At 47.3% G+C, this 11,468-nt stretch overlaps 1 non-coding gene across 1 annotated transcript; it reads right to left on the bottom strand.

Moving 5' to 3' along the window:
• Positions 1–1,840: 1,840 nt before the first annotated feature.
• Positions 1,841–2,033, bottom strand: LOC127048530 (U2 spliceosomal RNA). The gene has a single exon (XR_007773718.1). It is a non-coding gene; the product is annotated as a U2 spliceosomal RNA (small nuclear RNA).
• Positions 2,034–11,468: the final 9,435 nt, after the last annotated feature.

Here is an 11,468-nt window from a genome sequence, read left to right on the forward strand (position 1 = left end):
GACGTACCCTTAGAGTCCATCTCTCCTGGGATAAAGATGGCAGCAGGGCTGGCCTGGGTCATCTGACTTGGGCTCATGGAGCTAAAGCTGAGGGGCTAAAAACTGGTGCAGATATTTGTGTTCACACTGAAGCCTGGGTTCAGAAACCCTCACCCCGCTGGGGTCTCAGAGGTTGGGCTCAAGCCCTTATGTCTGCACTGTAATTTTATAGTCTTGCAGCCCAAGCCCCATAACCCTGAGTCAGCTGACCAAGGCTTTGGGACAGGTGCCCTGGGTGTGTTAATCACAGTGTGGTCAGAATGTTAGGATATGCCTACACTACAATGAAACACCCATGGCTGGCCCGTGTCAGATTAATCAGGGTCATGCGGCTTGGGCTGTAAAATTGCAGTGTACGAGTCTGGGCTCAGGCTCTGTACCCTGCTCTAGGAGCCCAGAAGTTTGGGAGAGAGTTTAGCAAGTGGAAATGGTAAAACCGCAGTGAAGTATTACCCTGGACTGATGGCATTTTTCCATTGATCTATCTGCTTTGGGGCAGGGACAATAACGTGCTGCCGCATTCGTTATTTCCAAGGGTGGTTTAGGATTTTCATTCTCAGACACGGTGCACTAAGCAGGACTCAATCCTCAGTGTAAATAAACAAGCCACCAACACATCACTGATTCCAATAGCAGGGAGCAGGTTTCCTCTGGGGCACTGAGAGTTTTCAGGGAGTTGGTGGCTCCTTTCTTTCCTCACCTTGGATTAAACTCAGCTTTTTATGCTATCCTTGATGATTCATGGAATAACAACAGCAACATGAAGAAAGAGGAGAGTGAATATCTCACTGCCAGGGAAAAGTGGCCATGTCTCCTCTGTCTGACCGTTGCCATTGCAGGAGAGAAGGTTTCAATGGGATTGAATGCCCTGGCTCAGACAAGCGACACCAGGAGATTTTGCTGTTCATGGATCCATGCAAAAGAAATTGTGTCTCTGTGTGAAAATGGGGAGGGAAATGAAATATCCACATGGTGGTGCCTACTAGGCACCCACTAGCTATTGTGACTTGAGCACAAGAGGGGACATTTGATCCAGAAGCCTGGCCGTGCCTCGAGTCCTGCAGGTAGGTATGCGAGCTGCATTTCCTCTGAGTCCTGAAGCTGGGCTGGAGCCTGGCCTAGGAGGCAGCCCTATTGGTTGACCTACAGGCCCAAAGTCACTTGGGCAGTGTTGCTGTTCCCCAGGAATGCTGAAGGGCCCAAGGGAAAAAGGCTCAATACTCCCCCCTATCAGTCAGGGCGGAAGAGGAGGGCTGCAAGAGTGGGCAGGTTGATGGCTGGGCCTTCTAGCGTTCGGCTGAGGACACGGTGGGGAACGCGAACTGGGAGAAATGGTTGCTGGCCTGTGAGGAATGGTTTCGCCGGTGGCGTAAATGGACCTTGTCATTACCTACAAGGTTGTGATGCTCAAGTCCCATCTGTGGAGAATTTCCTCAGCCATGTGTTTCCTCCTGCTCCACGAGCGCTGGGGAGGAGTACAGAAATCAATTTAAAGAGCCCTTTATATCGATATAAAGGGCTTTGTTGTGGGGACAGGTGCATGGTTAATTCCGTTTAACGCTACTAAATTCAGTTTAAAAGTGTAGTGTAGACCAGGCCAAGCAGCTGTTTGACCTATAAACAATGACAAAGTAAAACCTGCAAGAGCAGCCTTTCAACTCAGAGGCCTAATAATAAGATGTTACTAATAACTGAGGAAAGAGTCACAAATGACTCAAAACCATACTCAGAACAAACCAAACAGGAACACAGACAACACCACTTTTCTTCGCTGCTCTTCAACCATGATATTCTCCCCATAGGGAGGTCCACCGCTCCTGGGGGTTCAGTGCCACAATAACAGGGTGATGTGTGCAATGGATGGAGGAAGCTGCTATTCCATCTCCCTAGTCCAAAAATCTGTTTAATAGCTAGTCCTGAGATAGAGGAAGTATCAGTTATTAAAGTGATAAGAACTAATTTAATATTTTGATTCCAGACAATGTTAAAATGATCTAACATTCAGGTTAATAAAAACGTTTCTAGTCCTCTGCATAGAACGCTTAAATGATGCAAAAATAGCAAGTTTAGTTGAAAAAGTCATAAAAGGGACATCATCCCTAATCTGACACTTGGTGAAATGTAAGTCTAGAACACACAACTGATTTGGGGATTGCGCCCTGCTTCTCAACAATTTGCCCTGCGGTTGCCACTTGCAGTCACGAGCTACTCCAGGTGGCTCAGGCCCTCTCATGGATTAGTAACTGGCTAGCAGCTTGGAAAGAAAGTAGGATTAAATAGCCAGTTTTTGCAACGGAAAGGGGTAAATAGCAGGCTTCTAAAGTATGAGACGAGACTACAGACATTAGGGCTGGTCAGTTTAGACAAGAGATGACTGAGGAGAGATATCATACAGCACCAGTTCTCAACCAGGTGTCTGCCAAAAGAAACCAGGCTTGACCCACCTCCCCAAGCCACCAAGCCTGCCTGCCTGGTTTGAAGGGGGGGGGGGAGAAAGGGCACAACAAAAAATTGCAGCATCAATGCAGAAGAGAGAACTCATCCCCTGCCATTATCAGTAAGGGTTGCCTCACAGCCACTGACTCCCTGAACAGGAATAGCAAAAGTCCAACCACAATTCTACTTTCTTTCCACTACAAGAGATAATGGGTGGGAGCTGCTCTCCTGAGACAGTCCTGCTGCTGCCCAGCCGCATGGCAGACAGAGCTGGGCCGACAAGCCAGAGAGTTTTGATTGTTTGAAGGCCCAGAGGGAAAAGATACAAGCGCTCATGTAGCAGAGAAGAGTTTTAATCCATTGACCTCTGGGTTATGGGCCCAGCTTGCTTCCACTGCACCACTTTGCTGGCTCTTTACACCCCCCACCACTATCTGGATTAGCACCGTACGAGCTCTTATGCTGGCAGGCAGATGCACAGGCTGCTAGGCAGCTGCCCTGGTCACAGGATTTTACAGCTTCTACAGGGTAAAAGGGATCTGTTTGAGGTTTGGACCCCATCGAGAGCTGGGGAGTTGAGTGCCGGAGACGGAAGCACTTCTTAAACTGTTTTCAGTTAAGCCTTCAGCGTGTAGGGGATGAGGTTCAGCCTTGGATCCGTGTCTGCAACAGGCAAGCGCCTCTGGCTCAATCGGCCCCCACCCTGCCCCTGCTGTAATAGCGACTAAAATGCCTTGCAAAGGAACAGGAGCTGGGATCTCGAACAAATGTCAACATTTTATTAAGATGACATTCAAAGAAAAAAAAGGTGTACTGTACAGTGTTTAGACATAGAAGTTTTTGGTGATCAGGGAACAACGCATAGATTACCCAGGGGATTGGAAGTTCGGTTTAAGATCGGGTGGCGTAAGGAATACAGAATCTGCAATAGCTTCGACTGGGGGTCATGTTCGTCCATCGTTGTCGATGAAGACCTCAACAACTCATTTGTTCGATGACTGGGTTCTGTGCTTCCGAAAATGACTGATCAGTCCGATTCGGGAGTGGAATGTCCTGTCACACGTCGGGCAGACATGTGACGGCACTGTCGATGATGTGAGGGCAGCTCTGTACTTGGGCAGCTCACGCTTTCTTTCAGCCTCAGCAGAGGTCTTTCAGCCTCGCCTCAGAGGTGTTACTGTCTGTGTGAATGAGGCTGCGCCATGCTGGACGGTTCAGTGTGAGGGTTTCCCATGTGGCAGTGTTGATCTCGAGGGACTTCAGAGAGATCTTCAGCGTGTCCTTGAACCGCTTCTTTTGTCCTCCATGGGAGTGCTTTCCCTGGGTGAGTTCTCCTTAGAAGAGCTGTTTAGGAATGCGCTCATCTGACATTCTCACGACATGTCCAGCCCATCTGGTCTGGGCTCTCATCAGCAGTGTGTGAACTGACGGCAGACTGGCTCTGGTAAGAACTTCAGTATCGGGCACTTTGTCCGGCCATCTGATTTTTAGAAGCTTTCGCAGACAGGAAATGTGGAAATGATTGAGCCTTCGTGCATGACTCCGATAAACAGTCCACGTCGCGCAGGTGTACAGCAGAGCTGGAAGCACCGCTGCTCGGTAGACCGTCAGCTTCATTGGTAGGCTGATCCCTCGACATTCCCAGACGTTGGAGTGCAATCAGCCAAATGCAGAGCTGGCTTTAGGAATTCGGCAGTTTACTTCATCATCGATTGACACTGCTCGGGAAAAGGTACTGCCCAGGTACGTGAAATGGTCCACTGCCTGAAGTCTCTGTCAATTTACGGTGATGGACAGTTCTGAGTACGGAGCGTGGGGAGCTGGCTGGTGCATGACCTCAGTCTTCTTGATGTTAATGGTGTGATCGAAGTTGTTGCACGCAGATGAAAACTTGTCCATACTGGATTGCATTTCTGGCTCTGTACTAGCATTCAGAGCACAATCATCAGCAAAGAGAAACTCTCAAAGTACAGTTTCCTTCACCTTGGTGATGGCACGCAGTCGCCTCAGATTGAATAGTTTCCCATCGGTTCTGTACTTCAGGCCTACTCCTTCAGTGCAGTGTTGAAAGGCATCAGTCAGAGTGGCAGAGAATATCATGCTGAACAAAGTGGGTGCTAAAACACACCCTTGCTTGACGCTGTGGAAGTAGGGAAAGAATTGACAAGGATTTGTAGGGGATCTTAATGCATGTCAGTCTGTTAGCAAGAGTTAGGCCAGCTGTAACCCTAATGACGTGAGATTTGTAGAAGCCAGGTTAGTGTGAGGCGAGTAGGAAAGAACTGTGTGAGAAGTTATCACGACCTTGCACTGATAATTAAATATGTAGACTGGTGCCCAACATGAGGAAAATAAGATAGCAGGATAGCCTATGTATAAACAAAATGCAGCTGTTGCTCATTATTGTCTGTATTATTGCTTGTTATTGTCTGTAACAAAAATATAAATGCTTGCTGTAATTGTTTACCTGTTGAGAGACCTGTCCGGGACTGGGGCGACCCTGTGTCCTAGGGCACTCCCTCCCTCTATTGCAATTGCTGGAGTTAGAATAAAGTATTTGATTTTGCTGCACCCAAACAAAAAGCGAGAACTGAGTTTTTCTCCGACAACGCCGTTGGTGACTGGGAAGGCCTCAGATGTTTCACCGTTATCCAGGACGCGAGCTATCATACTGTGATGAAATTGAGATACCATTCGTGTGAATCTGTCCGGACAGCCAAATTTCGACATGATCCTCCACAGGCTGTGGCAACTGAGAGAGTCAAACGCTTTCGTGAGGTCCACAAAAGTTGTGTAGAGTTCACGATTCTGCTCTTGACATTTCTCCTGTAGCTGACGCACAGCGAAGATCATGTCAATAGTCCCACGTCCCTTGCGGAAGCCGCACTGTGATTCTGGCAGTAAGCCTTGCTCCAGGTGAGTGACCAATTGGTTCAACAGAACCCGTGCAAGAACTTTCCTAGTTGTAGAGAGCAGCGAGATTCCACGGTGATTGTCGCATACCTGGCGATTGCCCTTCATCTTATAGAGGTGCACGATGGACGCAACTCTAAATTCCTGTGGAATGGATCCCTGCTTCCAGAAGGACTGAAACAGCTCAGTTAGTTTCCATAGCAGCACGGGTCCACCGACTTTGTACACCTCTGCTGGTATGGCACCTGACCCTGGGGCTTTGCCACTTGACAGCTGGTTGATGGCTTTCTTCACTTCGTCCTCTTCTGGTGAAGCATCCATGGAGTCATTGCAACCTGGGACATCTTGTCAATGGCCTCATCATTAATGACTGAGGGGCAGTTGAGAACTGCTTCAAAATGTTTAGCCCATCTCTGGAGAATCTGCGACTTTTCTATAAGGAGCACAGTGCCATCAGATTTCAGGAGGGGAAAGCTCCCAAAAGACTGTGAACCATAGAGTGTATTGAGGGCTTCATAGAACTGCTTATAGTCGTTTCTGTCCGCGTACGCCTGTATTTCATCTGCTTTGGCGCTCAGCCACAAGTCCCGCATTTTGCACAGTCGGTTCTGTACTGTTCTGCAAGTGTTGATAAAGGCAGTCTTCTTTGCCGCTGAGGATGGATCGTTCTGATATGCACAATGCAGGCGGTGCTTCTCAGCAAGTAAGGCCTGGATTTCTGCATCATTTTCGTCAAACCAGTCTTGCCGCCAGCGTGTGGAGGACCCCAATGCCTTCGATGCAGCTGTATGGACAGTGTTGCGGAATCATATCACATCATATCAAGGCCTGTGGCGATGGGCGAGCGACGAAGCAGCAGGTGTGGATACACTGGGAGCTGTAGCAGCAGACCTGCACACAGGCAGCCCAGGTATAATGGTCGTTCCTCACTGACTGAAGCAGCAGTGGAGCTCGGCGTCTTCTTGAGCGACTGAGCAGCCCTATTCAGGATTGCACTGCTCACCTCCGTAGAATGAGGAGGGGGCTAGAAAAGGTGCCGTAAACATTGCCTGCTTCACCTTACCCTGGCCAGTATACCACGGCTGGCGGGGATCCCACAAAAGCGGTTGAACAAAAACAAAACTTAGAGTGACACCGATCACCATTGGCACATGAAATGTGCGCATGCTACTGGACAACATCACGGCAGACAGACCGGAGAGAAGAACAGCACTTGTCGCCAGAGAGCTCGCATGCTACAACATTGACATTGCAGCCCTTAGCGAAACTCGCCTTGCTAATGCAGGACGGCTGTCCGAGTCAGGTGGAGGCTGTACATTCTTCTGGAGTGGCCGCAGCAGTGATGAGCGTCGCGAATCTGGAGTTGGCTTCGCCATCAAGAATCATCTTGTTCGGAAACTTGTCAGTCCCCCCAAGGGTGTGAATGATCATCTCATGACAATGCAGCTTCTGCTTCAAAAAGGAAAACAAGCTACTTTGATCAGTGCATACGCTCCCACAGTGACCAACCCAGAGGATGTGAAGGATAAATTCTACAAAGAACTAGATGCTCTGCTATCATCAGTGCACTGCACAGACAAGCTGATCCTGCTTGGCGATTTTAATACAAGAGTCGGATGCAATGCCACAGCCTGGGAAGGAGTCATTGGGAAAAATGGAGTGGGAAAGTGTAACAGCAATGGTCTGTTACTGCGGAAAACTTGTGCAGCACATGAACTTCTAATCACCAATACGGTCTTCCAACTCCCTACCCGTAACAGGACTTCGTGGATGCATCCTTATTCCAAGCACTGGCATCTGATTGACTATGTCATCATCAGGAGAAGGGACAGACAAGATGTCAGGGTTACAAAAGCTATGTGCGGTGCTGACTGTTGGACGGGTCACAAGCTCATAGTATCTCAAATGAAGCTCTGTACCATGCTGAAGAGATGACTACAAGGCTGTAAAGCTCTCAAAAGAATCAATGTGTCAAAGCTGAAGAACAGCTGCATCACTGAAAATCTAACGGAAGACCTAGAGAATGAGTGTGCTGATCTTTGTATTGAGGATGACGACTGGGGGTAAAAGGTTACGTACAGACACTGAGTTAGGAGGGTACGTTGTCCATGTGAGGGCTACGTTCAGGTGTGGAGTATAACGAGTGGATACGACGATGAGGATGGATTGACCAGCGTTTGGTGAGTTTTAACGTTCAGGGTTTTTTAATCTTTGCCACAATTTAGTTTAAGCAGGGTCAGTATGAACTCTACCCTGCCATCTATCGGTGATCTGTTGTAAAGGCCTTTTGGGGCTGATGTCATTTGGATAGTTACACCCACCCCGGATTGCATGATGGGAGTGGTTGTCCAAATGGTCATTTCAGCTGCTGTGGGATCCCCAGTCTCTTTGTTATTGGGGCAGGAGTAATCCAGTATATTTTCCTGTTTATTTTGGATCAAGGACAGAGTAACTGTACCTGGCATTTGAGGTCTAAGAACTTTACCCTTGCCTGAAAAGTACTCACCTTTAAGGGGTCTGGGTTCCAAAAGCTTGTGAGAGGTAGCAATGAATGTTTGTTTGGTTTTTGCTGGTTTGTTCCTGTAGACTTCCCTTTTTTCTGTCTGTGATGTGTAAAGACAGAGATGTTGTTAGTGCTGAAATCATTTGCCTTAAGTTTATACCATTAGATCTCTTTCATGGTCTATTTTGGTCCTGAGAGGTAAAAGGCTGCTCTGTGTGTGTGTGCTGTTATGGAGTGAGATAGGACAGGTTGGTTGCAGAGGTGGTGCATGTGCCACAAAAGTTGTGCCCCTCCCCCCAGCCCAGCTCTGCTCCCAGAGTCCAGAATTTGCATAAACCCACCCACTGACCTGTGACTAACAATCTCACCCTGCTAACTCTTCTAGAAAAACAGGCCAAAGAAAGTGTATCTAAACCCTGTACTGCTGCCCCAGTGCTATTTTCAGTTCCTTCCCACAGAACTTTCACTCCATACCAGTCCAGTTCCTTGCTGTTGCTTGTCTAAGTGCTGCATGAATGTGCTATACCATACCCTGAGCTGATTCCTGACTTTTGTGCTCCATACAGCCTTGCTTGTCCTTGTCTCTGTGGGGCAATGGGTCAGCATGTTTGGCTGTTAACCGAAAGGATGGTGGTTTGAGCCCACCCAGGGACAGCGATAAGCCTGTGCTACTTCCTTACTTCCCCGAGGCCTGCAAAGTAAAAGGCTGCTCTGTGTGTGGTGTTATGGAATGAGATAGCAGAGATGGTGCATGTGCCACAAGGCTTGTGTCCCCCACCTGCAGTCCCTGAGTCAAATCAGCAAAATTTCCTTGCCATTAGAGTGGAAAAGAGCATTTTACCCAACTATGAAGTAGTTTATGACTTTCAGTGTGTAAGTGAAATCAGAACCCACCAGCTTAAGTATGTCTAAAATTGGCACTTAAGCATTAATGATTTTACATCTATGACATAGAACCAAATATGTATTGGAATTATAAAGACCTCTATTTTTAAACTAGAGAGAAACAAAGACCATAAAATCTGTATTTGAAGATTTCTAAAAAAAATACATAACACCAAATACAAATATTCTTTTTCAATCTCTCTTAATTCACTAGGGTTTGGAACCCATGTCCCTTGCCTAACGAGATTTCTGTACATTCGGGTGAGTCCTGAAATCATGAACTGCTAAGTACCGTTCTACTGTCCTTGATTCATATCACCAGGATAACTACACTTTATTACTCCTGCCCTAATAAGAAAGAGACTGGGGATCCCACAGCAGCCAAAATGACCATTTGGACAAGCACCTCCATCATGCAATGCGGGGTGAGTGTGACCATGCACATCAGCAACAAAAGGCCTTTACAACACATCACCAACAGATGTCAGGGTAGAGTTCATTCTGACCCTGCTTACATCCTCCCCACAGCCAAGAATTGGTGCTCCTGGTAAATCACACTCCCTGTTATACCAACTCATTGGTGTTGAATGCTGAAGTTATGGCTAGCAAAAGTAGCCACCCATCTCTGCCCTGTGGCATCCAGCCTAGCCCTTGTTAACACATAAGTCAGTGGATTGTTCTCTGTCCAGACCTGAAACTGAGCACCAGACAAGTAGTCTCCAAATTTCTCAGTGATGGCCCATTTCAAGCCCAAGAACTGCAGCTGGTGGATGGAATAGCGAGTTTCGCTATCAGACAATCCTCAGTTGGCAAAGGCTATAGATTTACATTTACCTTCCACTTCCTGGTACAGGACTGCTCCCTGATCCTCCAAACTGGCATCAGCATGCAGGATAAACAGTTTGTTTGGGTCAGCAAGGACTAGGACTGGCACATGAATCAGGCAAATAATGATTTCTCGTAAAGCTCTGTGACATCTCTCATCCCGCCATGTCCCAAATGGAGAAGAGAGGAGCCCCTCCCCGTCCCAGGCCAGGAACACCAGACCTGTGGGGATGACGTGTTCATGGCTTGGCCCAGGCATGCCAGAGCTGCTTGGGAGAGGAGTTTCTTTCTCAGCCCAGGCCCACTGGAGTTTCTGTTGTAGTGGGGGTGAGGTGTCTCTCACCTGGTTCTTAGATGCTTTGATGAGAGGGGGCAGGGGAAAGTTTTTTATTCTCCCTGCAGCTCAAACCCCTCACTTCCCCACAACTTTCTGCTCTAGCCTGATCCCTCTCCAGCATCTCAATTCTCTTTTTCCTGGTCTCGTTTCAGAGCCCTCACAGCCCAATTCTCTGCCCTAACCCTGAGCCCTCTACTGCACCCTGAACCTTTCATTCCAACCCCACCTCAGAGCCACTGCCCTCCTCCCCCTGCACTCCAACTCCCTGTCTCATGTAGCCTGATTTAGGGTGTAATAATAATATTAATTTGGACAATATGATGAAAAATTAATTTATTAGCTTACATTTTATTTAATTGAGTTACAAAGTCACAGTTGCATTACTGCTATTCAAAAGATACATATGGCATTATATGCAACAAAGTTCTGGGGAATATACTTACAGCCTTCTTTGATAACCTGGTGGTAAGAGACACAGGACCAACATTGCAGTTCAGATTTCTCTGTTCTTGAGTGAAAGATGCAGTGCTTAGAAAAAGCTAGTGTTACTTAGGGTTTACTTGACTATGTTAAACTTAAAATCAAAACCTAATAAAGAAAGAATAAAAACGTAGGGAAAGTGAGCTTAGCCTCGTTCCCTTGAAACTTAAAGTTTAAGAACAAGTACAGCCTCCTGATACTAGATAGAGAGAGAGTGGAGGAAGTAAGTCAGAATGATAGAGCACAGTGCTCTAGCGAGGTGGGTTACCTCTTTTATAGGGGACAAAGAATGGAAATCCTTCCTCCTATGCCCAAATTTCATTCCTCACCCACAAAACATTAGGGTACGCTTACTTCACAGGCTAGTATGTTTGTGTGTGTTGATGACATGTACATAAGTTCCCTTGTGCAGATTTAACAGTGGTACAACACTGAAAAAACCCTCTGCCATTCTCCATTGTCAATTGGTCTAGGTAAAGGTCTCAGACAGGCGTGGGTACTTATCTATTTAAGTAACAAGATAAAGGTCAATTTTCCTTTCTGAGTAAAAGGTCAAATTAGATATGCTAACTTTGCCTTAGCTTAACATACAGGATATGGCCTGTAGGTCCTCATAAGTCTTGTGCCCCAGCATCCTAATCATTTGTATTGCCCAATGCTGGACTCTTTCTGCAGTTTATCCACATCCCTTCTCATGTGGGTCCCAACCCCAGAAGTACCCACATTTCACCCCAATGGCCCCCAAATGCCAGCTTTTAATATGTAAATAGGGTGCTGCCATGGTCAAGTCACTCCCGAGCTCTCCAGTGGAGCCTGCTGGCAGAGAACAAGGTGAAAATTAGCCAGGACGTTGCTCAGTCAATTCCCTCTGCTCCCAGCAGGTGTTATCAGAAAGCTCCAGGATCGCTCACTTCCCTTTCTCTCATCAGCTTCAGGCCCAGGGTTACAAATGCATAAACCAGTTGGGATTCTCCCCTGGGCTCAGAGTGTGTGGCTGCTCTGAGGGCAGGGCCGGCTCTAGGTTTTTTGCTGCCCCAAGCAAAAAAAATG

Source organism: Gopherus flavomarginatus, chromosome 3 (genome assembly GCF_025201925.1).
Source record: "Gopherus flavomarginatus isolate rGopFla2 chromosome 3, rGopFla2.mat.asm, whole genome shotgun sequence".
Classification (NCBI taxonomy): domain Eukaryota; kingdom Metazoa; phylum Chordata; order Testudines; family Testudinidae; genus Gopherus; species Gopherus flavomarginatus.